The sequence below is a fragment of the Ranitomeya imitator genome, chromosome 6, assembly GCF_032444005.1.
Source record: "Ranitomeya imitator isolate aRanImi1 chromosome 6, aRanImi1.pri, whole genome shotgun sequence".
Classification (NCBI taxonomy): Eukaryota; Metazoa; Chordata; class Amphibia; order Anura; family Dendrobatidae; genus Ranitomeya; species Ranitomeya imitator.
Window position 1 is genome coordinate 218,752,329 of NC_091287.1, and position 24,953 is coordinate 218,777,281.

The 24,953-nt window shown below is 44.8% G+C and overlaps 1 protein-coding gene across 1 annotated transcript in view; it reads left to right on the forward strand.

Moving 5' to 3' along the window:
• Positions 1 to 24,953, forward strand: part of PTPN3 (protein tyrosine phosphatase non-receptor type 3) — a 486,371-nt gene that overhangs the window by 963 nt on the left and 460,455 nt on the right. The gene's annotated exons all lie outside the window — the stretch shown is intronic.

Below are 24,953 nucleotides of genomic sequence, written 5' to 3' on the forward strand. Positions count from 1 at the left end.
GGGGACCCCAGCTTATGTCAGGGGGTCCATACAGGAATGTGCTGGCTGTCAGCTCCCTGGAGCCTCACGGGTATAGGTAGGCTGGGGACCCCAGCTTATGTCAGGGGGTCCATACAGGAATGTGCTGGCTGTCAGCTCCGGAGCCTCATGGGTATAGGTAGACTGGAGACCCCAGCTTATGTCAGGGGGTCCATACAGGAATGTGCTGGCTGTCAGCTCCGGAGCCTCATGGGTATAGGTAGGCTGGGGACCCCAGCTTATGTCAGGGGGTCCATACAGGAATGTGCTGGCTGTCAGCTCCGGAGCCTCATGGGTATAGGTAGACTGGAGACCCCAGCTTATGTCAGGGGGTCCATACAGGAATGTGCTGGCTGTCAGCTCCGGAGCCTCATGGGTATAGGTAGACTGGAGACCCCAGCTTATGTCGGGGGGGTCCATACAGGAATGTGCTGGCTGTCAGCTCCGGAGCCTCATGGGTATAGGTAGGCTGGAGACCCCAGCTTATGTCAGGGGGTCCATACAGGAATGTGCTGGCTGTCAGCTCCGGAGCCTCATGGGTATAGGTAGGCTGGGGACCCCAGCTTATGTCAGGGGGTCCATACAGGAATGTGCTGGCTGTCAGCTCCGGAGCCTCATGGGTATAGGTAGGCTGGAGACCCCAGCTTATGTCAGGGGGTCCATACAGGAATGTGCTGGCTGTCAGCTCAGGAGCCTCACGGGTATAGGTAGGCTGTAGACCCCAGCTTATGTCAGGGGGTCCATACAGGAATGTGCTGGCTGTCAGCTCCGGAGCCTCATGGGTATAGGTAGACTGGAGACCCCAGCTTATGTCAGGGGGTCCATACAGGAATGTGCTGGCTGTCAGCTCCGGAGCCTCATGGGTATAGGTAGACTGTAGACCCCAGCTTATGTCAGGGGGTCCATACAGGAATGTGCTGGCTGTCAGCTCCGGAGCCTCATGGGTATAGGTAGACTGGAGACCCCAGCTTATGTCGGGGGGGTCCATACAGGAATGTGCTGGCTGTCAGCTCCGGAGCCTCATGGGTATAGGTAGGCTGGAGACCCCAGCTTATGTCAGGGGGTCCATACAGGAATGTGCTGGCTGTCAGCTCCGGAGCCTCATGGGTATAGGTAGGCTGGGGACCCCAGCTTATGTCAGGGGGTCCATACAGGAATGTGCTGGCTGTCAGCTCCGTAGCCTCATGGGTATAGGTAGACTGGAGACCCCAGCTTATGTCAGGGGGTCCATACAGGAATGTGCTGGCTGTCAGCTCCGGAGCCTCATGGGTATAGGTAGACTGGAGACCCCAGCTTATGTCAGGGGGTCCATACAGGAATGTGCTGGCTGTCAGCTCCGGAGCCTCATGGGTATAGGTAGGCTGGAGACCCCAGCTTATGTCAGGGGGTCCATACAGGAATGTGCTGGCTGTCAGCTCCCTGGAGCCTCACGGGTATAGGTAGGCTGGGGACCCCAGCTTATGTCAGGGGGTCCATACAGGAATGTGCTGGCTGTCAGCTCCGGAGCCTCATGGGTATAGGTAGGCTGGGGACCCCAGCTTATGGTAGGGGGTCCATACAGGAATGTGCTGGCTGTCAGCTCCCTGGAGCCTCACGGGTATAGGTAGGCTGGGGACCCCAGCTTATGTCAGGGGGTCCATACAGGAATGTGCTGGCTGTCAGCTCCCTGGAGCCTCACGGGTATAGGTAGGCTGGGGACCCCAGCTTATGTCAGGGGGTCCATACAGGAATGTGCTGGCTGTCAGCTCCGGAGCCTCATGGGTATAGGTAGGCTGGGGACCCCAGCTTATGTCAGGGGGTCCATACAGGAATGTGCTGGCTGTCAGCTCCGGAGCCTCATGGGTATAGGTAGACTGGAGACCCCAGCTTATGTCAGGGGGTCCATACAGGAATGTGCTGGCTGTCAGCTCCTTGGAGCCTCACGGGTATAGGTCGGCTGGGGACCCCAGCTTATGTCAGGGGGTCCATACAGGAATGTGCTGGCTGTCAGCTCCGGAGCCTCACAGGTATAGGTAGGCTGGGGACCCCAGCTTATGTCAGGGGGTCCATACAGGAATGTGCTGGCTGTCAGCTCCTTGGAGCCTCATGGGTATAGGTAGGCTGGGGACCCCAGCTTATGTCAGGGGGTCCATACAGGAATGTGCTGGCTGTCAGCTTCCTGGAGCCTCACGGGTATAGGTAAGCTGGGGACCCCAGCTTATGTCAGGGGGTCCATACAGGAATTGCTGGCTGTCAGCTTCGGAGCCTCATGGGTATAGGTAGGCTGGAGACCCCAGCTTATGTCAGGGGGTGCATACAGGAATGTGCTGGCTGTCAGCTCCCTGGAGCCTCACGGTATAGGTTCCTTCTAAGAATTGCTGTAACCTATATCACAAATTGTGCTGTGGATATTAAAGGGAATCTGTCACCCCCAAAATCGATGGTGAGGTAAGCTCACCGTCATCAGGGGCTTATCTACATTATTCTGTAATGCTGTAGATAAGCCGCGGATGTTACCTGAAAGAGGAGAAAAAGAGGTTAGATTATTCTCACCCAGGGGCGGTCCTGCTCTGATAGGTGTCTCAGGTCCGGAACAGCGCCTCCTATCTTCGTTCCATGACGTCCTCTTCTGGTCTTCACGCCCGGAAAGGTCAGAGAGGCCCGGCGCCTGCGCACTGCTGTACTTTGCTCTGCCCTCAACAGGGCAGACAAAGTACGCCTGCGCCAGAGCCGCGGCGTGAAGACCAGAAGAGGGCGTCATGGAATGAAGATAGGAGGCGACGAAGCGGACCTGAGACACCCATTTGACCGGACCGCAGCGGGACCGCCCCTGGGTGAGTATAATCTAACCTCTTTTTCTCCTCTTTCAGGTTACATCGGGGGCTTATCTACAGCATTACAGAATGCTGTAGATAAGCCCCTGATGACGGTGAGCTTACCTCACCATCGATTTTGGGGGTGACAGGTTCCCTTTTAAGAACCTGGCAGTTCTGCTAGAAGTCTGTGGAGAGAGCCATCCATGCAAGGCTGCTGGTCCTGGTGTGTGGACCCCAGTACTTAGGATGAGTTTGGGTCCTAGAATGGATCATAGACGGCTCTCATGAGCCAAACTTGATTGCCTTGTGTGTGTGTGTGTATAAAATTATATATATAGAGAGAGAGATAGATATATAGAGAGAAAGAGAGAGATATATATATATATATATATATATATATATATATATATATATATCTATATATATATATATATATATATATATATATATATATATATATATAGAGATATATATATATATATATATATATATCATTATTATAATAATAATCATCTTTATTTATATATCGCCAACATATTCCGCAGCGCTTTACAGTTTAACGGCTTCAGTCACAACAGTCATAAGTAGCAATACAATTATTAAAGCAACACAAGACGACCCTGCTCGTGAGAGCGTACAATCTACAATGAGGTGGGGAGATACAAAGTACAGGTGTGTATTTACAATGATGTATTTACAATGATGGTCCAGCCATCATCAGGGGGTGGGGGATAGATGAAAGTAGTGAATGGGCTACACACAAACAAAATAACTGAATAGGGAACATGATAGGCCTCTCTGAACAAATGTGTTTTGAGGGAGCGCCTAAAACTATGCAAATTGTGGATGGTCCTAATATCTTGGGGTAGAGCATTCCAGAGGATTGGCGCAGCACGGGAGAAGTCTTGTAGTCGGGAGTGGGAGGTACGGATTAGTGCAGAGGTTAGTTGAAAGTCATTTGCAGAGCGCAGAGGTCTGTTAGGTTGATAGACAGAAATGAGGGAGGAGATGTATGGGGGTGCCGCACTGTGAAGAGCTTTGTGGGTGAGAACAAGTACTTTGAATTGTATCCTGTAATGAATGGGCAGCCAGTGTAACGACTGGCGAAGAGCCGACACGTTTGAGTAACAATTAGCTTGATAGACGACCCTGGCTGTTGCATTAAGGATAGACTGGAGAGGGGAAAGTCGAGTGAGGGGGAGGCCAATTAATAGAGCATTGCAGTAGTCCAGGCGGGAGTAGATCAGGGCGACAGTGAGGGTTTTTGTTGTTTCTATAGTGAGAAAAGGGCGGATTCTAGAGATGTTCTTTAGGTCTAAGCGGCACGAGCGGGCAAGAGATTGTATATGGGAGGTGAAGGAGAGATCGGAGTCAAACATAACACCCAGACAGCGCGCCTGCTGCCGGGGTGTTATGGTGCCACCCAGGGAGAATGAAACGTCAGGTTTAGGGAGGTTAGTAGATGGTGGGAGCAGAAGTTCAGTTTTGGAGAGGTTGAATTTCAGATAGAGAGCTGACATGATGTCGGAGACTACGGACAGACAGTCAGTGGTGTTCTGTAATACAGCAGGAGTAAGGCCAGGGGATGACGTGTATAGTTGTGTGTCGTCGGCATAAAGATGGTACTGAATTATTCAGTACTGATGGTACTGAAGTATTATATGATACTGGCAACGGCTTTTGAGCAGGGGTCTCAGATTCGGCTGGGTAAATGGGCCGCACATAGATATTGAGTTTGATGGCCATATTTTTTTGCAGGATGAGATGACATTTTTAATTGTACACCGTAATTTTTTTCTTTACAGATTTTAATAACTTTTTGGGCTTTCTGTTTATTTAATTTTTTTTAAATGGCATTAATCGTATAGGTTATCGTACAGTTTTATATCTTGTCGTTACGGATGTGACGACAACAAACATTCACTTTTTTGTTTACGGTACTTTAGTTTGTACATAAAACAACATTTTTCCTAATTTTGGCCCACAATTGGCAAAAATTAAATTAAAATTATTGTCTTGCAGATAGCACCATATAGTAATTGTGGCCATCATCTTATAATTTCCTCCAGCCTGGTCCCCATGTTGCAGTAATGGTCCCCCAGCCTGGTCCCCATGTTGCAGTTATGGTCCCACCAGCCTGGTCCCCATGTTGCAGTTATGGTCCCCATGTTGCAGTTATGGTCCCCCAGCCTGGTCCCCATACTGCAGTTATGGTACCCCAGCCTGGTCCCCATACTGCATTAATGGTCCCCATATTGCATTAATGGTCCCCCAGCCTGGTCCCCATACTGCATTAATGGTCCCCCAGCCTGGTCCCCATACTGCATTAATGGTCCCCCAGCCTGGTCCCCATACTGCATTAATGGTCCCCCAGCCTGGTCCCCATATTGCATTAATGGTCCCCCAGCCTGGTCCCCATACTGCATTAATGGTCCCCCAGCCTGGTCCCCATACTGCATTAATGGTCCCCCAGCCTGGTCCCCATACTGCATTAATGGTCCCCCAGCCTGGTCCCCATACTGCATTAATGGTCCCCCAGCCTGGTTCCCATATTGCAGTAATGGTCCCCTGTTATGAAAGGCAATTCAGAATCACAATGGACATGGAGGTCAGAGCACATACAGTGAACTGACAATAACCCAAAATAATAGAACGAGCTCTGAGACGTGGGAACTCTGCAGACCGCAATCCCTAAGCCTATCAAACCACACTAAAGGTAGCCGTGGAGCGCTCCTGACCAGAACCTAGGCGCCTCGTCACAGCCTGAGAAACTAGCTAATCCTGAAGATAGAAAAATAAGCCTACCTTGCCTCAGAGAAATTCCCCAAAGGAAAAGGCAGCCCCCCACATATAATGACTGTGAGTAAGATGAAAACACAAACATAGAGATGAAACAGATTTAGCAAAGTGAGGCCCGACTAGCTGAACAGAACGAGGATAGGGAAGATAACTTTGCGGTCAGCACAAAAACCTATAAAAAACCACGCAGAGGGGACAAAAAGACCCTCCGCACCGACTAACGGTACGGAGGTGGTCCCTCTGCGTCTCAGAGCTTCCAGCAGGCGAGAAAAACCAATAAAGCAAGCTGGACAGAAAAATAGCAAAAAAATAACATAAGCAAAACTTAGCTTTGCAGAGCAGCAGGCCACAGGAATGATCCAGGGAAAAAACAAGTCCCACACTGAAACATTGACAGGAAGCATAGATCAAAGCATCAGGTGGAGTTAAGTAGAGAAGAAGCTAACGAACTCACCAGATCACCTGAGGGAGGAAACTCAGAAGCTGCAGTACCACTTTCCTCCACAAACGGAAGATCCCAGAGAGAATCAGCCGAAGTACCACTTGTGACCACAGGAGTGAACTCTGCCACAGAATTCACAACAGTCCCCCAGCCTGATCCCCATGTTGCAGTAATGGTCCGCCAGCCTGGTCCCCATGTTGCAGTAATGGTCCGCCAGCCTGGTCCCCATGTTGCAGTTATGGTCCCCCAGTCTGGTCCCCATACTTGAGTTATGGTCCCCCAGCCTGGTCCCCCATGTTGCAGTAATGGTCCCCCAGCATGGTTCCCATGTTGCAGTAATGGTTTCCCCAGCCTGGTCCCCATGTTACAGAAATGGTCCGCCAGCCTGGTCCTCGTATTGCAATAAGCGGTCCCCTTTGTGCCGCTGTTGTCATGCACATTAAAAAAATCCTTTCTCACCTGTCCTCCTCTCCCTCGGCAAACAGCGTCCTCTTCTCCTCCACAGTTGGGGCAGCCCATGGCAGTGACATCATACACTGCCCGTGCCAGCACGCTGTCGGCCTCTGACTGACCGTTGACTGCTATTATGGTGCAGAGACGCACAGCCCACAACGTTACGGGACCTCAAGTGCCTGCGGGGGCCACATGAAGCAGTCCGAGGAGCTGACACCCCTGCCTCAGAGCCTGTTTGTTTAGAATGCCATAAATATCTGAGATGGGACTATCCTTATTATTCAGGATTTTGATATGCTTTCTCAATGAGTATTTGCTTAAATGATCAGGTCCTGTATCATTAGGAGAGCTCTGTTAGGCTATGTGCACACGTAGGAAAAGAGGTGCAAAATTCTGCATAAAATCAGCATCTCCTGGCAGAATCTGCAGCTGCGGATTTGCCGCGGTTTTTATGCAGATTTTGTGTGGTTTTTATGTGGATTTTGTGCAGATTTTCTGCGGCTTTTGCCATGCGGAATTTTAACATGGAGGGGTGCAGAAACGCTGCAGATCCGCACAAAAAAAGTGACATGCACTTCTTTGAAATCCGCAGCAATTCCGCAATGATTTTTCAGCACCATCTGCACAGCTTTTTTTTTTTTTCCATTGAATAACATTACACTGTACATCACAGTGCGGATCTGCAGCGTTTCGGCACGGAAAAATCCGCTGCGCATCCGCAGCAAATCCGCATCGTGTGCACATAGCCATACACTGAAACAAGTCATACACTTTTATAAGCAGCACATTATCAAGTCAAGTATTCAACATCTGAATTATTCATTGGCTGCAAGTTGAGAATTTGAGGTATTTGAGAAAATGGTGGTGTGGTGGGCCTTTGATCAAACTCCTCCTACTTTTAAATGACTAGTGCCTACATGCGACTCTTCTGCTTGGTTCAGTGAGTGCCTGCCAGGCCTGTGAATGCAGAGCGCAGCAGTCAAGATGAGTTTGTCATTGGATACTGCAATCTGCTTTGGCAGCGACCCGGAATGTCAGAGCTTAGCAATGAAATGAGCTTTGTCTTATCAGTTGCTGTCTATCCAGATCGCTTCTGCCTATGACAAACTTGCATCAACTGCTGCGCTCTGCATAAACAGCTACTGGAATGAAAGAAGCTAAGTTACGGTAGTAATAAATAGAGATCCTATTGAATCGTGCATTGCTTCCATATTTTTCCATTTCTTCTAACCCGAACTAGGTTTAATGCTAGGTTAGGATTAACGGATGGGGCTTTTTTTTATTTTTATTTTCTTATAGAAGGGCAGAGTAATGCAGAAACCAAAAGGCCAAACTATTATTACATCAGTATCTGCCTCAGATTACAATACATATGCTTGGGGGACAAGGGATTGAATGCTTGTTCGTGATCGGTTCACAGGTTAGGTACACACACAATACTTGCATGAGTGCTATCAGCCCATGCTACGTCACTGAACGCTACACAGAGAATGTTAGATGGTTGAATTTATTGTCAATGGACAGTGCTTAAAGAGACAGGACGTGAGGCAGCTATACCAGTCAGGCCGCAAGTTATTTATCAGCGCTTTTAAACATTCGAAATAGTCTTATCAACTAGATAGTGCTCTCCAAACAAAAAGCCATAGGAAACTTTCCCTGGTGACCAAATATAAATTTGGCCTAGTACTGGTAAAGGGAACCAGTCATGTCCATAAATACTGTTAGTTTGTGGACATGGTGTTACTCTGCAGGTTAATAGCATTCCAATGTTGTCAGACATCGTTAAGTCTCATTCAGACGTCCAAGCACGGACTGCTCGTGCTCTGACTGCTCGTGCTCTGACTGCTCGTGCTCTGACTGCTCGTGCTCTGACTGCTCGTGCTCGGACTGCTCGTGCTCGGACTGCTCGTGCTCGGACTGCTCGTGCTCGGACTGCTCGTGCTCGGACTGCTCGTGCTCGGACTGCTCGTGCTCGGACTGTCTGCAGTGTGATAGTTTCATATATTTCTATGAGGCTGTCACGCTTGGTCTGCAGACCCGCGGCCAGTTCGTGCATTGCGATCCATGCAAATTGGTCTGAGATCGGATGTCTGAATGAGCATTTACTGAAAGTACGGCTACTGGGAAGAAATGACCTGTATTCCTCCCAGGCGCCGCTGGCTTTCAGTGATAGAGACTCGGCTACAATCACCACTCCGAGCACAGTGAGCGGCGGCTGTAAGCAGGCCCAGCACTTTGATTGACAGCTTGCTCTGCTGTCAGTCCTGATACCCGGGCTTTCAAAAAAATGGCTGGACAGAATTGTAATGCTATTAACATGACTATTAACCCTCTATCTGCAAGTTAACAGTGTTTGGGAACATGAAAGGTTCACTTTAACAGTACGATTATTTTATGCATGGTCACGAGGGAAAGCTCCCGATGGCTTTCCGTTTAGAGTTTTAGCTCTGTTAGCTAATTGCTAAGTCAATTTTGAATGTTGTGAAGTTTTTGTCAATTATGTATTGAAATAAATCTGACCCATGTGAACACGGCCTTGAGTAGAAAGCAATAAAGGCATGCCAGGTTTATTTCAATACATGCTAACCATTGGATCTGCTGGCTGAAATCTGATGCTAACCCCATAGTTTTCTATGTGTAGTCTGCTGAAACAAGTAGCAGACATATATTTATGGCACAGGTGAAAATCTGCTGCAGACTTTTTTGCATGTGAATGGTGTTTTAGAAACCCATTTAAATGCATTGAATAGAGATTCTTGTCAGATTCAGTGCCAAAATCCTTTTTAGCGAAGTCATGTGCTAACGATGAATAAGGGCATGTTATGACTTTAAGGATTTCCACAACATAAAGAACCCAGTGGGAATATAAAAGCTGCAACATGCTCTGAATTCTGCACTGATGTCTCAGCTGAATGCCTCCTGCACGTGCATTGCACAATCCTGCCCTATAATTTACTTTCATGGTACATTATAGTCATGTGGGCCTTCTGGCGTCAGTTATGCAACTGACACATCATTCACATGAATCCCGTTTTTTGTTCCTATAAAACAGGTGTGAATAGAGCCTAAGACTTGTTTCAAACATGAACTTATTTGTAAATGTCAGCAATATGGATCCACAGTCACATCAGTTTGTCATCAGTATATCATCAATAGTACAGATGAACAGACTTCTAGGCAGGAAAAAAAATTAAATTAAACAGACATTTCAATAAACAGATGCTATGTTGATGAAATACTGATGCGTCAAATAAATATTCCATAAGGAAGCATCTGTATTTGTATCCCTCTCTGTAGACTTCAGTGGGTTTTCCCATCTCCAATGGATGAAAGTAGTGCTGGCTTTTTTAAAACTGCCTTGCCATGTCCACAGGAATTATAGGTATTTACTTCTGAGTGTTAGGGATCCATGTGTTCTACACAGGCATTGTGTAACAGCTTCATCCTTCTTTTACATGAATATCCTGTCCAGTGGGTTCTGTTACGGGCATCTGATAATATGAGCAGATATTTACTGAAAGGATTCTGGTATTGGCTCTTTTTTTGTGTTGTCTTGATGAGTAAGTCCATGCGCTATTGCCTTACTTTTTCTGTATATTATCATATATTGAACAAATAAAATTACAAATAAAATTACTGAAGGCAGCCAAAGACCGAATTCAGCCATTCCTTAAACGTGGTCTGTGTGCAAAGAGTAATGTACGGACTGGCAGCAGGTATTCCAACCCAAAGTTAAATCCTCATAGGCACATATCGGGCTGCTGCGTTTGGATTGGTTCGTGCATGTACCGTTTCATAGATATCTTAATTCGAGCTTCGGTTTAGATTAAGGGTACCGTCACACTAGACGATATCGCTAGCGTCCTCGCTAGCGATATCGTCCAGTGTGACAGGCAGCAGCGATCAGGCCCCTGCTGTGCTGTCGCTGGTCGGGGAAGAAAGTCCAGAACTTTATTTGGTCGCTGGACTCCCCGCAGACATCGCTGAATCGGCGTGTGTGAGCGTCGGTCAGCCGGAAAGCAGAGCGGTGACGTCACCGCTCTGCTTTCCGGCCGCTGTGCTCACAGCCAGTACAGGAGGAGTGCAGAGCACAGCGCTGGAGGACAGACAGCGGTAGGTAAGTATGTAGTGTTTGTTTTTTTTTACTTTTAGGATGGTAACCAGGGTAAACATCGGGTTACTAAGCGTGGCCCTGCGCTTAGTTACCCGATGTTTACCCTGGTTACCAGCATCGTTGGTCGCTGGAGAGCTGTCTGTGTGACAGCTCTCCAGCGACCAAACAGCGACGCTGCAGCGATCCGGATCGTTGTCGGTATCGCTGCAGCGTCGCTAAGTGTGACGGTACCTTAAGTGTGACGGTACCTTAACAGACATCTAGTTGAATCCATATCACTTCTAATTAAGGGGGGTTTACTGGTTTCACAAGAAAAGATGTTAAAGGCCTAGACTTCCAAAGCTGGAGAAGATAGTGATGCAGGATTTTTTTCCCTCTGCAAGTAAATGATGTAGTCGAATCCCGTATTATTTCCATTGGAGACACATTGAGAGCGCATTTGATTTCTGTCATATCCTTGCTGTGTGAGCTTAGCCCTAAAGACATGGTCGAGTACCTAAAACGTCCTTTCTAAATATCTATCTTTACAGCCTAACCACTTTTGTAATGAGCTTTATTATGCCATACCCTACACTTCTCCCTAGCTACCTTATCCCTAAATGTGTCTTTATTTTTATCTCACTTTCGTGTCATTTTGTTTGATAAGCGTTTCAAACAGGACCCCGCAGGAGACTAGGGCTGCACCTGCATCCCTGCAGCGTCTGTTGTCCCTTTTGGAACTCAACATCATCTGAGAGCAACAGTGCATCCTACAGTTACTTGCATCCTCACCCTCTCAAGATGTTCTGGATCCATGGTGATAGACGCTGCCAGAGTTGAGTGAAGCAATGGCACTTTGGTTCCATCTCTGCTTGTGTATCTTCTAACTGTGCAACAAGACATCATCAAGGGGCTGAGATAAAAAATGAGTGACATCAGCACTGCCCCTTAGCTTTTAGCACGTCCCTCAAACGAATCATCATCGGGGTTACACTGGTGTCACTTTCTGCTTCTATTACCGCCCACTGATGATGATTTGTTTGAGGGCGGCATCTTGTTGCACAGTTAGAAGCTGCGGTAACGGAGAGGGAAGCAGGGTGCTAGCACTGCACTCACCTCTTCCACATCTTCTATCACCCTGAATCCAGGACAACTTGAGAGGGTGGTGATGTAAACAAGTAGTAATTAACTGCAGCGCCGTACCCTGATGACGTCCTGTTCCAGTAGGGGTGATAGATGCTGCAGGGAGGAGAGTGCGGCCCTAGCCTCCTGCCTTGTCCTATTTGAGACTCATAGATCTATCTCCAAAACACCTCAATATATGTATATTGCATCACAATGTCAATAGCTACATCACATTTTGGCTATGGCACCTTTTGTGATTTTTTGATTTCTTTGGAATTTTATTACATGATTTTTTTTTCATGAATTTTGGGATTTATTCATTGATATAGTCTTTGTAAATCTTGCTGTAGCACACATTGTTATATAGTGATGTTTCCCAATTGGATCATTTCCCAACAGCTGCCTGTAGCATTGTGTGTATATATATATATATATATATATATTATACACACACCAACCGGCACTCCTAATGTGAACACGTGCAAACTGCAATATAGATAAAAAAGAACACAGCGGCACATTTACATGAATCTAGGCCATGTGAAAACACAGACAAATATTCAATATGAATTATACTTTATATATATATATACACAATTCATACCGAAAAATAACACTGTAATTGGCATTTGATAGGCACCTCATTTTTTTTTAGCAATTTTGTTGCCTTCCTATTATATTGATACAATTTTATTACCACTACTGACCGTAATCTCGTTTTTTTTTCTTTTTTTATCTAGTTTATATTGTACATTTCACCAAGGATCGTTGCTATGTTAGATCAAGGGCTTATGTGCACATTAACATGAGAAACTACCAACAGTTCATCTTAGAAGAACTGATGAGATGCTGACCAAAATCTGATGGTAAAAACTGACGCAGTGAGCAAACTGATGAAACTGGGACTGAGTTTTGCATGTGAGAAAAATCACCGATGTCAGACTGAGATGACCAGGCATTTTTAGAATGAAATGTATGTAATGCTTCATCTTTCCTTGGCCAGCACCACATCTAAATTGTGGTCATTAATAGTTGTTAAATAACTAATACTGTACTCTAGCCAATTGATAGGCATTGGCCAAAGGTTGTGAGTACATAAGGGTAGAAGGGTATGTTGGCATATCTATATTGACGGTAAAAAAAACTCGGATTTTACAATTATGGTCATTACTTGCAGTTTAAAGGAACTGTATTTTTCATACATGGCACATTAAAGAATATGGTTCACCAACTGACCTACAAGCTGTTCCCAGCATAGGTCTCCTTCGTTTTTTTGTGTAATAAAGTTGTGTACAAGGTAAAAACAATACCTCTTTTTTGGAAATTAATTTAGAAATGAGCCTCATTGTACATATTTAGCTTTAGATTTAAAGTACTACTATGGGGTATTTATTCTTTCACCACTGGATAAGTATCAATAACGTTTGTTCCCTGTAAGTAGTAAAATAATTACCAGTGGCTGCCTTCTATTATTTCCAGCACTGTTCTGATCCATCTTAGACATCTAGTTACTGCCTTAAATCGTTGCCAACCAGTACATTCTCTTAGGCCACAGTCACACGACCGTAGATTCGCTCATCCGAGAGAATCATACTGATTATGCTAGTAACAGACTCAGTGTGATCTGATTATATAGGATGCGAGAACCGAAGCACACTGAGGAGTAAGTGGAGAACAAAGTTTCTTCATCTTCTCCATTGGATAGCATTCATCCAATTGATATACTCGTGTGACCCTGGCCTTAATGGACGTGTATGAGAGTCTTGTTCGAGATTCATAGACTTCTCGTAAAAGTGACTTTCTGTCTGCATGGCAAGCACTGTAGTGATGTTTTCGGTCACGTGGTCCAGAAGAGGGACCGGATTGGTGCTGGAACAGTCAGAAGACGACGACTGGTAAATGATTTACTGCACCCAGTCAACATGTATTACTGATGCCTATCCAGTGGTGGAAAAAACAGAAACAGAGGGGTACTTTAAACACCTGCCACATTGAATTCTCTAGTAATATGTAGCTGTAAAGCTGAATGCTAGGAACTCCTGGAGGACTGAAATGTCTATTTACATGTTAAGTGACCCCAGAGTGACACATAAAGAAAATAAAATCAATGCCCTGTTGGCAGAAAGAAAAGATTTGGTTTAACTCTGTGAGTGCATTAATTAAACAGGACGATTTTAGCAAGAATCTGTTGATCCTTTGGAGCAGAGCTGAGGGAGGCACAGATGCTAGAAGCACTACAATATGCATGTCTCAGCCGTGCCATATGTCAGTGCTAAGAATCTATTTACACAATTAAGGAGGCTGCTTCTGTCATTCTGCGCCTTCTCCCCCATTCTACTCCTCCTATACAGTCACAGCTGATCCGCTCCAATCCTGATTCCATTAGTACAGAATAAGACTGCAGTTCCCTCACATTACACTCTATGTAGTAAAAATCTCATTGTCCACTGAGCAGTAACTGGCTAGATCATCAGCGGCTATTGACTATGCAATGACTGTTAAACCTGTTAAACATTAATGTCCTTGTTAGATGACCTGAAAATGTGACTAACCCCGTTTTGAAATCGCTTCATTCGGTAGGATGGCTATTGTAGTGAATGCAATTTCTGCATTATACAAGAGTGTGCTATGGATTTTATAAGCGGCATTTATAGCCGGTCATCTCGTTGTTCTAGTGACATCATTCTGTCTTAAGAACATTTAACATAATTTATTGCTTGTAGTCATCTGGATGGAGTATTTTCAGCTTAACAACTTGATGAGGTTATCTCTATTTATTGGTAGGAGCTCATTAGACTGGATCATTTTGCTTTTACAGAGTACAACTTCCATCCTGTCTTTTATTATGGATTATCCATGTTATTTTAGAAAAGCTTTGCACTTCCTAGATCCTCCTCCTGATAGGAAGTCAGAGTAAGGCTGGTTTCACATTTGCGTTTTTTGGCGCTGCGTTTTAGCGCAAAAAAGCATGCGTTTTTCCTATATTTAACATTAAAAACGCATGCGTTTTTTTGTATGCGTTTTGCCGCGTTTGACGACGCATGCGTCGTTTCTCTGCTTGCGTTTTGTTGCAGAAATGCAACATGTAGTAATTTCTAGAGGCGTTTTTTTGCCGCAAAAAAACGCATGCTTTTTTTGCGGCAAAAAAAAGTTTTGCTGTCTATGTAAACGCATGCGCTTTTAAGAAAAAAACAAGTCTACACACTGATAAGCCACCCCCCACCATCAAGGTGATAAAGGGATCCAAACCCTAACCCTAACCCCCCAGCATCAAGGTTATAAAGGGATCCTAACCCTAACCCTAGAGATCCTAACCCGAACCCTAACCCCCCCCATCAAGGTGATAAAGGAATCCCAACCCTAGGGATCCAAACCCTAACCCCCCACCATCAAGGTGATAAAGGGATCCCTAACTCTAACCCTAGGGATCCAAACCCTAACCCTAACCTCCCACCATCAAGGTGATAAAGGGATCCCTAACCCTAACCCTAGGGATCCAAACCCTAACCCTAGCTATTTCTAGTGGGTTTTCTAGTTGATTTTGATGATTGGCAGCTGTCACACACTTCTCATCATGCGTTTCAAAAACGCAAAAGCAGGAAAAAACGCATGTTAATGCGTCAAAACGCCGCGTTTTTTTTACCGCATACGAAAATGCATGCGTCTAAAAAAACGCAGCGTTTACATGCGTTTTTTTCACCACCTGCGTTTGCGTTTTTAACGCTGTGTTTTTAAACGCAAATGTGAAACTAGCCTAACCTGGTATCAGACTCAAGACTCCAAAATATGGCTGCTGTGTTCTTCATTTGATACTTTACTGAAAACATACAGACTAATTTGCTTCCTTTCAAAGTATAGCTGTTTGCAAGAGAAAATGAAATTCAATTATGCGTCCCAATGGGGCCAGGAACTGATTTTCTTGATGAAAATCCCTGCAGGCAGCAGAATGTTAGTACTATATGAGTAACGACATATACGTTACATAGGTAATAAGATTTACATAATGAATTTGGAAAATTCCCTATGTGTGACTTCTGTATGCTGTCATGATTGATTTTTTTTTCTGATAAAGTCCAACTTAAGGCTAGTTTCACATTTGCGTCTATGTGCGCAACGTATCATCCGCAACCGCATTCAAAAAGGCATGCTAACACAACATTTTTTATCCACATCAGCTTACACATGACGGCAAAAAAACGCAGCGTTTTTCTTGCTTGCTTGGTTTTTATGTGCATGCGTTCAATATTTCCAGGAGGGCGTGTCTCAATGGGCGTGTCTCAAAACAGTTCCTGAACATGCGTTCCCATAGACAGTAATGCGGTTTTTAACACACTTATGCACATTCCTGTGCATATTTGACTAATTTTTGATGCTTCCAAAAATGCAACATGTTGCGTTCGTCGAGCCCCGCCTCACACAACGAAAAACATGCGTACGCAAAAGCATGCGAGCACCATGTTAAAGGTAGGTAAGCATGAAGTATGCGGATAGTATGTTGCACACACAGACGCAAATATGAAACCAACCTAACTCAACAGAAAATCTAATAAGCAACTGTGAATTCTAATGTAATATATTCTGCTTTTAGTTGACAGCTGTGACTGATAAACTGTATTATTATTTATTGCTAATTAGTGATGAATGAATATTTCAATATTCAGCTTGGCTCAAGGTCGGCAAATTTGCAATATTCAACGATTTAATTGTTGATTTTAATCACCGAACATACGGTACTCAGCACAAAAGCCTGTGCTGTCACACAGCGTGGGGAAACACCGGCGTAGTGCTTCTGATCGGCGATGAAATCATCCCTGCCAGTCAGAGAGCCGCAGTTCCCACGCTGTCAGAAGACAGTGTGAGCGCTCAGCTGTGATCGGAGGTATAAAGTTTACCTCCAATCACTGGTGTTAGCTGATGAGGCTACAGCTCCCATCACCCGACACCTGCTGCCGCTAATAACGTTGAGAGCAGTAGCGGCGGATGGGAATATTCATCAGCCGCTCCTGCGCTGTAAATTAATAATTAAAAAAAACAACCTGCATGGATTCCCTTGTATTTTTGATAACCAGCCAGGCAAAACTGCCAGCTTCAGCAAGTCTGGTTATTAAGAATAGAGGGGTCCCCACAACTTATTTTTAATTATTTGAAAAAATTATTAAAAAAAAAAAACTGCATGAGGTCCTCCCATTTTTGACAACCAGCCTTGCTAAAGCTGACAGCTGGGGACAGGTATTCTCACACTGGTAAGGGGCCATGGATATAGGCCCCAAGCCTAAAAATAGCAGCCCGCAGCTGCCCAGAAAAAGCACATTTATTAGATGCCCCCATTTTGGTGCTTTGCCCGGCTCTTTCCTCTTGCCCTGTAGCGGTGGCAAGTGGGGGTTCATGTTTGTGGAGTTGAATTCACCTTTGTATTGTCAGGTGACATCAAGACCACGGCATAGTAATGAAGAGGCGTCTATAAGACACCTATCCATTACTAATCCTATAGTTACATGATAAAGACACAGCCAGAATAAAGTCCTTTATTAGTAATAAGACTAGACACACTTTTCCATTTTTTTTAAAAACAACAAACAGTTATACTCGCCTAACGCCTATTCCACCGAAGCCCTCATTCTCCTGTAATAAAACTGTCTGGCATTCTGTCCCATGCGGAAATCCATGTCTGGAGGATTAATAGTTTTCAACCTGGACGGTGCCAAGGTGCGACCATCCGCTGAGAACGGAAGGCTATTAATATCAGCCTGCAGCTGTCTGCATAGGCTTTGCTGGTTATTAATTATTGGTGGACCCTACGTCATTTTATTTATTTATTTTTTTTAAGGTCCCCCATTTTAATACCCAGTAAAGGCTAAGTATAGAGTTGTAAGCTGATATTAATAGCCTGGGAAGCTCCAAGGGTTTTACCCCCTTCCCAGGCTATAAACATCTGCCCCCAGTCATTGGCTTACCCTCTGCTCATTACCAAAATTACGCAGTGGCCCACGCCATTATTTCAGAAAAATAATCTTTTAATTAACTACATGTACAGTAAGCTGCACACACACTGCACTAGTTGTACAGTCGTGGCCAAAAGTATTGACGCCCCTGCAATTCTGTCAGATAATACTCATTTTCTTCCTGAAAATGATTGCAATCACAAATTCTTTGGTATGATTATCTTCATTTAATTTGTCTTAAATGAAAAAACACAAAAAGAATTGTCCTAAAGCCAAATTGGATATAATTCCACACCAAACATAAAAAAGGGGGTGGACAAAAGTATCGGCACTGTTCGAAAAATCATGTGATGCTTCTCTAATTTGTGTAATTAAAAGCACCTGTAACTTACCTGTGGCACCTAACAGGTGTTGGCAATAACTAAATCACACTTGCAGCCAGTTGACATGGATTAAAGTTGACTCAAAGTCTGTTCATTTAATTTGTCATTTAAGGCAAATTAAATGAAGATGATAATACCAAATAATTTGTTTTTGCAATCATTTTCAGGAAGAAAATGAGTATCTGACAGAATTGCAGGGGTGTCAATACTTTTGGCCATGACTGTATATGTCAGACATCTGTATAACTACCTATTCTATTTGTATTTATTGTATGTAATACATCTATTCTATTGTCGGCTCCTGCTGTGATTTTACAGTTACACAGCTGCTGAATTGCTGAATATATGTATATCTATCTATCTATCTATCTATCTATCTATCTATCTATATATCTATATATATATATATATATATATATATATATATAGATATATATATATATATATATATATATATATCTATATATCTATATATATATATATATAATCTATAATATAACGCTGGGAGCGTCACTCTGTCCGAAGCCTTTATAGACTGCGCAGGCGCAAGCGCCGGCGCAGTCTGGCCCCCACAGAGTGACGCTCCCAGGAGATCGCGGTATGCGTAAGCACTGAACGCATACCGCGATCTCCACCGGAGAGTCAGGGACCGTGGACGCGCCAGGAGGGAGGGTAAGTATATTCACCTGTCCTCCGTTCCAGCGCTGCGTGCGGCTCCGTCTCCCGGCTCCTCTGCTGTGACAGAGTCCAGTCACAGGCAGAGGAGCCGGAGTGTGTGTTCAAGAAAATGGCACCGAAAAGCGCGGACTGCGCAGGCGCCGATTCCTGCTGCCGGAATCGGCGCCTGCGCAGTCCGCGCTTTCCCACGCCGTTTTCTTGAAGACACACTCCGGCTCCACTGCAGGTGTGTCTTCAAGAAAATGGCGCCGGAGCGCGGACTGCGCAGGCGCCGATTCCTGCTGCCGGCATCGGCGCCTGCGCAGTCCGCGCTTTCCGGCGCCATTTTCTTGAAGACACACCTGCAGTGGAGCCGGACGATAGGTGAGTATGGTATTTTTTTTTTTTTTATATGGCAGCAGCATACGGGGGCATACACACTGGAGCGTCTTATGGGGGGCATATAATACAATAGTGGCGCAGGATGGGAGCAGCACATGACAGAACGGGCGCAGGATGGCAGCAGCACATGACAGAATGGGCGCAGGAAGGCAGCAGCGCATGACAGAACGGGCGCAGGAAGGCAGCAGCGCATGACAGAACGGGCGCAGGATGGCAGCAGCACATGACAGAACGGGCGCAGGATGGCAGCAGCACATGACAGAACGGGCGCAGGATGGCAGCAGCACATGACAGAACGGGCGCAGGATGGCAGCAGCACATGACAGAACGGGCGCAGGATGGCAGCAGCACATGACAGAACGGGCGCAGGATGGCAGCAGCGCATGACAGAACGGGCGCAGGATGGCAGCAGCTCATGACAGAACGGGCGCAGGATGGCAGCAGCACATGACAGAACGGGCGCAGGATGGCAGCAGCACATGACAGAACGGGCGTAGGATGGCAGCAGCACATGACATAACGGGCGCAGGATGGCAGCAGGATGGGAGCAGCACATGACAGAACGGGCGCAGGATGGCAGCAGCGCATGACAGAACGGGGGCGCAGGATGGGAGCAGCACATGACAGAACGGGCGCAGGATGGCAGCAGCACATGACAGAACGGGCGCAGGATGGCAGCAGCACATGACAGAACGGGCGCAGTATGGCAGCAGCACATGATGGAGACCATATACCAATATAAATGCTCGCCACCCGGGCGTAGAACGGGTTCAATAGCTAGTATGTGTATATATATATATATGTGTGTCACTGACCTCAATATAGCTATGTATTCTATACGTGTATATATTTATTCTATCTATTCTAGTCTAAGGCTGCTTTCACACATCAGGTTTTTTGTTTCAGGCTATATCCGGCTCTCGGGAGAAAAACCGGAACCGGAAAAAATAAAAACGTTTTTTCCCCCATTGACTTGTATTAGCGCCGGATGGCCCAGCGTTCCTCCCGGTTTGATGCAGGATCCGGCATACACTCGATTCCGGCGTCTGGATAAAACGTCTACTGTAACGTTTTTTGTCTCCGGCGAAAAAGCCTGAAGCGCCGGATCCGGCGTTTCCGGCTGTTTGCTAGAATGGAAGCCTATGGGAGCCGGAAGGTGCCGGATGCAGAAAATGACGCATCCGGCGGCCTGATCCAGTTCTTAAAGTCAACTTGAGAAGGCAACATAGAATATATATCACAGTTTTGGCAATTGATCAATTACATGTTGATGTATGTTGGTAGAAGCACCCAGAAGTAGATGTTTGCTTTATTCAAAGAGCTTGCAACCCCTGTTTCACACACACAAATTATATAGTGTATTTCTTACATCTAAAGGCCAGTTTCTGATCCAAAAGATGAAAAGGTATAAAGTTTAGAGGCTTTTATCGCGGATATTCCCTTCATTACTGCTCGCTTGATTTACGTGTTTGACCAATCTTCTAACGTGACTGAAAATCTGCAGAAACCAAAGCTAGTTATAAATGTACATGTATTCCATTTGTCAAATAATACGATCTAACACTATAGGTTTTACCAGATACATAATACAAATGTTTTACTGTGTACAGTTGCATATAAATGGGTATTTCAGGGTTTGTTGGTCTATTCTTAGGATAGGAAATTAATGAGATTGTTTAATTGGGGGCGTCTGATATATGGCACTCCTAGCAATCTGATATTGGTCTGGTAGCCGGAAAGCTCTGGCCCCTGTAGTCAGCTGATATGTCAAGGTGCATGGAGTCCGACATCAACCATCAAATATTAGTGACCTAGCCAAATTATAAACTGAATATCAAAACCTCAGGAAACTCGTTTTTTCATATTTTTTTTGTGTGACTGTGCATAGATTTTATGGAATGGAATGAAGGGCATGCTCACCATTTACTTGTAGACCAATGTGTGCATTCCAGTTGCTGTGTTGTATTCATCCTACTAGCCACTGTACAATATTGCAGCTTGGGCAGAATAAATTAAAACGTGTCATCTCCTAAATGTGAGTCATGTGAGGTCTTGTTTTTTGCAGGGCGAGTTGACGTTTTTATTGGTATCATTTTCCGGCACGTGACATTTTTTGATCGCTTTTTATTCCGATTTTTGTGAGGCAGAATGACCAAAAACCAGCTATTCATGAATTTCTTTTGGGAGTAGGGGGGCGTTTATACCGTTCCACGTTTGGTAAAATTGATAAAGCAGTTTTATTCTTCGGGTCAGTACGATTACAGCGATACCTCATTTATATCTTTTTTTATGTTTTGGCGCTTTCATGCGATAAAAACTATTTTATAGAAAAAATAATTATTTTTGCATCACTTTATTCTGAGGACTGTAACTTTTTTATTTTTTCGCTGATGATGCTGTGTGGTGGCTCATTTTTTGCGGGACCGTTGTTATTTATATCCGTCTTTTTGATCGCGTGTTATTCCACTTTTTGTTCGGCGGTAATATAATAAAGCGTTGTTTTTTGCCTCTTTTTTTTTTTTACGGCGGTCACTGAAGGGGTTAACTAGTGGGACATTTTTATAGGTGGGGTCGTTACGGATGCGGCAATACTAAATATGTGTACTTTTATTTTTTTATTATTTAGATAAAGAAATGTATTTATGGGAACAATATATATTTTTTTTTATTTAGGATTTTTTTTTTATTACACACTTAAATATATATATATTTTTTTACTGGCGCTGATCTGACACTTTGCACAGCACTGTGTCAGATCAGCGATCTGACAAGCAGGGCTGCAGGCTTACCAGCGCCTGCTTTGAGCAGGCGCTTGTAAGCCACCTCCCTGCAGGACCCGGAAGTAGCCCCGCCGCCATTTTGGATTCGGGGTTTGCAGGGAGGAGACGCTCGGTACAAGGTGAGCACATCGCCTTGTACCGAGGGTCTCAGGGAAGCATGCAGGGAGCCCCCTCCCAGCGAGATGCTTCCCTATGCTCCCGGAATGCTGCGATCATGTTTGATCGCAGTGTTTTGGGGGTTAATGTGCCAGGAGCAGTCCGTGACCACTCCTGGCACATAGTGCCGGATGTCAGCTGTGATAGTCAGTATGACGTGCATATGATGTACTATCCCTTCACTGGGAATTAAGTCCCAGGTCTCCTCGACGGGATAGTACATCATATGGGATTAAGGGGTTAAAATGAACATGCAGGCTGTTCAGAATAATCGAGTTTTATTCTGTCATCATTTCAGAACAGTTATGAAATCAAACGTAACTTTGAACTGATTTATTTCTTATCATCAAACACAAACTGAAATTTATCCCCAAATGCTTTATTAATAACTGAAAGTATTAAAAAAAAAGCACAATAACTGCAACTGTGTGGATTTTAGTAAAAACCTAATGACAACGAATGATCTGGCAATAACTTTAGCCCTTGCATTCACTGCATGTCATTGTGACATGTTCTTCACAAATTAACTTCTTGCAGTCATTGCAAACAAAACTCTTCTTTTTATCCTTCAATCGAGGACAAACATAGCACCGTTTGCGCTGTCCTGTATCATTGCTGGTGTCACTTGGAAGTGACTAGCCATTGTTTATTTACAATTATATCACAAAACCTGTGAATAAACATAAAGTATTTAAAAAAAAAATCAGATAATAAAGGTACTATGGGGTCAGGAGAGTCCCAAACACAGAAAATTTAAAATAACTTTGAAACAAAATTGAAAAACAAATTCAAAATATCATCAACATAAGCAGAAATATGTTACTTGAAAATACATAGAAGGTCAATGTCTGAGATTGACCAGTTTTAGGAATATTTCAATTCATTCATCGCTGGGGTCTATATGACCCCATGGTTCCACAGCAGGGTTAAATTCAAGGCACACCTGACAATGTGTAGAAAAAAAAAAACTAAAACAACAACAAAAAATGATGGCATGCTTAACCCCTTACTGACCTCGGACGGGATAGTACGTCCGAGGTCAGATCCCCTGCTTTGATGCAGGGCTCCGGTGGTGAGCCCGCATCAAAGCCGGGACATGTCAGCTGTTTTGAACAGCTGACATGTGCCCGCAATAGCGGCGGGTGAAATCGCGATTCACCCGCCACTATTAACTAGTTAAATGCCGCTGTCAAACGCAGACAGCGGCATTTAACTACCGCATCCGGCCGGGCGGCCGGATATGAGCGCATCGCCGACCCCCGTCACATGATCGGAGGTCGGCGATGCTTCTCCATTGTAACCATAGAGGTCCTTGAGACCTCTATGGTTACTGATCGCCGGTAGCTGTGAGCGCCGACCACAGGGGCACACCTGATTTTCTACTACATAGCAGCGAACAGCAGATCGCTGCTATGTAGCAGAGGCGATCGGGTTGTGCCTGCTTCTAGCCTAGTCATGTTAGGTGTCTATGAACTCGTAGTGACCTGGAGAATCATAATGGCAGGTTAGTTTTAGCATTTAGTGAACCTAGCAAAAAAGCCAAACAAAAAACATGTGTGGGACTGCACTTTTTTTGCAATTTCACTGTACTTGGAATTTTTTTCCCGTTTTCTAGTACACGACATGGTAAAACCAATGATGTCTTTCAAAAGTACAACTCGTCCCACAAAAAATAAGCCCTCACATGGCCAAATTGACGGAAAAATAAAAAAGTTATGGCTCTGGGAAGGAGGGGAGTGAAAAACGAACACGGAAAAATGGAAAATCCCAATGTCATGAAGGGGTTAAACACGTGTTGGGTTTTCCAGGGATGAATTGTGTGTTACTGAGGCACCCTATGTCAGCACACAAATCTACTGGTCACTAATAATGTGCCACCATACTTGGTGCACGCAGTTTTTCCACAGGTTTAGTCGTCTCTAACCCTGTGGGATTAGAAAAACATGGCTAATTTCCTACAAAACGTTTCCTCAAGTTATGTGTGGTATTGCAGCGCCGCTCAATAAAAGTAAATAGGCTGCAATGACACACAAAACTGGACGTGAGTGGTGCTGTTTTTATTATTATTATTATTTATTATTATAGCGCCATTTATTCCATGGCGCTTCACATGTGAGGAGGGGTATACATACGGTAATAAAAGCAGGTACAATAATCTTAAACAATACAAGTCACAACTGGTACAGGAGGAGAGAGGACCCTGCCCGCGAGGGCTCACTATCTACAAGGGATGGGTGAGGATACAGTAGGTAAGGAAGTAGGTTTTTGGAAGAAAGCCATGTTTTTCTCCTGTCAGGTGAGTAAAAGTTTTCACAAAAGGCTCCAAATAGGTTAATAACTATAAAAGAAGCAACAAACAACTCCTACTGCTTCTTTTAAAGGCTGCTTCTTGCTGAAGGCATTATATCCCAACACAGGGAAAGGGAATTAATCACTGACAACAGAGCGATTGGCTGCAGCGGTGAAAATCAGCATTGTAATGAGAGTAGCAGGGGATCAGTACGGTGAGCATTATTATTTTTTAACCCTTTCTGAGCCTTTAAATAAAATAAACCACTCTACAGACATGTTCTCATACCTTATAACGTTAAATGCACATTAGTGAACAGTTAAATTGTGCATTTAAATTGATGCTAAAGCAATTATCTAATCTGTATCATTGCAGTGGCACTAGCTCTAACACTGCTGTTAAGGTACCGTCATATTAAGCGATGCTGCAGCGATATAGACAACGAGCCGATCGCTGCAGCGTCGCTGTTTAGGTCGCTAGGAGACGTCAAACACGGCAACAGCAGAACGATGCAGGAGCGATCCAGAGACGTCATTATCGTTCTCGCTGGTTGTTAGGTCCATGAAGAAACATTGCAGGCATCGTTGCTTTTGCTGTCAAACATGACGAATCACACCG